The sequence below is a fragment of the Schistocerca piceifrons genome, chromosome 5 (genome assembly GCF_021461385.2).
Source record: "Schistocerca piceifrons isolate TAMUIC-IGC-003096 chromosome 5, iqSchPice1.1, whole genome shotgun sequence".
NCBI lineage: Eukaryota > Metazoa > Arthropoda > Insecta > Orthoptera > Acrididae > Schistocerca > Schistocerca piceifrons.
Window position 1 is genome coordinate 600,217,345 of NC_060142.1, and position 2,897 is coordinate 600,220,241.

The 2,897-nt window shown below is 43.9% G+C and overlaps 1 pseudogene; it reads left to right on the forward strand.

Annotated features, from left to right (window-relative positions):
• The first annotated feature begins 500 nt into the window (after nucleotides 1–500).
• Nucleotides 501–618, forward strand: LOC124799449 (annotated as a pseudogene).
• The last annotated feature ends 2,279 nt before the right edge of the window (nucleotides 619–2,897 follow it).

Consider the following 2,897-nt stretch of genomic DNA (forward strand, 5'->3'; position numbering starts at 1 on the left):
GTCCACAACTACCCAAGTCACCTGCTGGTGATGTGATCGTTAAGTGGCAACGGGAAGAAACAACTACAGCTAAACCAAAGCGAGCCAGGCCTCATTTACTGACGGAATGGGGCTCGTCGAGCATTGCGAAGGGTGGCTGTAAAAAATCTCATGAAATCTATGGAAGCAGTCTCTCGTGAGTCCCAAAAAACTAACACTAGTCCAGCTAGCACAATGACTGTGCGCAGAGAGTTAACAAGAATGGGATGCAGTGGCCGAGCAGCTCGTCATAAGCCACACAGTGATAAACAACGACTGAGGCGGTCTAAAGAGCGACGCCACACTAGTCACTGGGTGACTTGAAATTAGTAATTTGATGAGTCACCCTATATCCAGTGGCAAGCCGATAGGTGCCTGTAGAATGTTACCTGTTACCATGTGTAATGCCAAGAGTGACGTACGGAGAAGGTGGCGTTACAGTATGGGAATATTTTTTATAATTAAGTGTTTAGCGTTCTGCTGCCAGCGGCCTTGCTGCAGTGGTAACACCGGTTCCCGTCAGATCACCGAAGTTAAGCGCTGTCGGGCTGGGCTAGCACTTGGATGGGTGACCATCCGGTCTGCCGAGCGCTGTTGGCAGGCGGGGTGCACTCAGCCATTGTGAGGCAAACTGAGGATCTACTTGATTGAGAAGTAGCGGCTCCGGTCTCTGAAACTGACATACGGCCGGGAGAGCGGTGTGCTGATCATATGCCCCTCCATATCTGCATCCATTGACGCCTGTGGGCTGAGGATGACACAGCGGCCGCTCGGTACCGTTGGGCCTTCATGGCCTGTTTGGGAGAAGAGGTAGAGAGTGTGTGTATGTGTTCTGCTACATCCATTTTCAGTGAGCTACTACAAGAATTCAAAACTCTTGCCAGTAACCCACTCGCTTTCAAATCTAACCTGAAGAGTCTCCCACGGGTCACTTCTTTTATTCTGTCTAAGAGTTTCTTGAAAAATTAAGATGATTCTTGTCATATTTTTGACGATGGTTACATAAACTTGTAATTTGATGTTACGATTTATAAACATTTTATTTTATATGTTATTACTTTTCTGTTGTAATTTCATGTACTGACATGTTTCATGACTATGAAGCTTTGTTCCTCCTTTAGGTCCTGAAGAACTAGACATGTAAAATAAAAATAAATTAATCTGGGTGTGGTCCACTTATTGCACTTAAGAAAACGCTAAATGTGGAAGGTTATGAATACATTTTGCAGCATTATATACTGTTTACAGTAGAGGAACTGTTCAAAGATGATTATTGGATTTGCATGACGATATGCCCTGTCATGAAACAGCATCTGTGAGGCACTGGTTTGTGGACAGTAACATTCATGAAGTGGACTGTCCTGCCCAGAATCCTGACCTGAAACCAAAGGAAAATCTTCGGATTGAGTTAGAATGTTGACTTCGCTTCAAACCCCAGCGTCCAGCAACAGTACCATCTCTGGTTTCGGTTCTTACGGAAGAATGGGCTGCCATTCGTCCACAGACATCCCCACACATCTCACTGAAAGTGTCCCCAGAGTTCAAGCCGTCATAAGGGTGAAGGGTGCACACATTCAGTATTAATGTCATGTAGTAGTCTTCTGGATATTTTTTATCTGACAATGTACATCATTCAAATCTCATCATTTTCATTCAGGGTTCTGTACCTCTATCGGTAAAAACGAAACCCTTAAAGGATAACTCCGTTGTCCGTCCATATGTCTGTCTGTCAGGCTGTTAAGACTCTTTTTTCTCAGGAACCGGTAGAGACATCAAGCTGCATTTGATTTCACATTCTAAGGTTTACGGTCCCTTGAGGGTATAAAAAATTTTAGCTTATAAGTCCGGCAATCAAAAGACACGGACGTATATGTCACATATTTTGATACTCGCGAGCTCACTAATCAGAATCTATAGATGAAGTGTCTACACACATGTTGGGTCTGGTGGTTTACAGGCAAAGCGCGTGGCTAGAAAGCAAAAGAGTACGGGATCTAAATTCTGTCGGACGACGGATTTTCCGCTCTTCGTCTTTACCTAGTCTTCATCTCTCGACAATGTGAGGAGTCGCCGGAAACAACACGTGGTCCGGACGCCACGTTAAGCTGTAGGTTCCCTTCCACTGGTTGGATAACTGGGGTAGGTAAGGGACACGCACGTCAACAAAGTGGAGCCCCACAGAAAGACTTTTACCAGGCCATTAAGCCACATGACATTATTATTATTATTGTTATTTACATACATCATTAAATTTGTACGGAACGTTTAGGGGGCAAGTGGTACTCGCATTCGTCAGTTTTTTTCCTAATCTTTCTCTAAAAATTTGTATGATGTTTCATCCATCGCATTGACTTTCAGTCGCAATGAAAGTCTTGGTAACGCCTCAGTTTTGTAAAGACAGTAAACTGTCCTTTGCTGCCTAGAGCAACGAAAGAGTGACCTGATATCAAAATGAGATAACTGTAATACTGAACTTATGAAACCAGGCAACCCCACCCCATTACACGAATAGGGGACACAGTGCTTTCTATTGATGCTCTAAAATTAAGACAAACATAGTGTACTTTATCTGAAGCAGGTGTAGCCTAGTACGATTTCAGTGCCATAGACTCGTGAACATTTCATCAAGAATCCTTGTTACGTACTGATTATGCCTTCCCTTGAATATACGACTATGACTGTCGTTATTGTTCCGTTGCGCAGAAACGTGATTTGTGTTAACAACACAGGTGTTTGGTGGTAGACGACAAAAAAATCTAGACTCGAACGCGGTACGGGCATATTTCTGATTTATCGCCGTATAAGGCTGCGCTGACGTCGGTCCTCGACGAGTTGCGATACCGTATCATATTCAACAGGCTCGTAAAACTTTGCTCCTC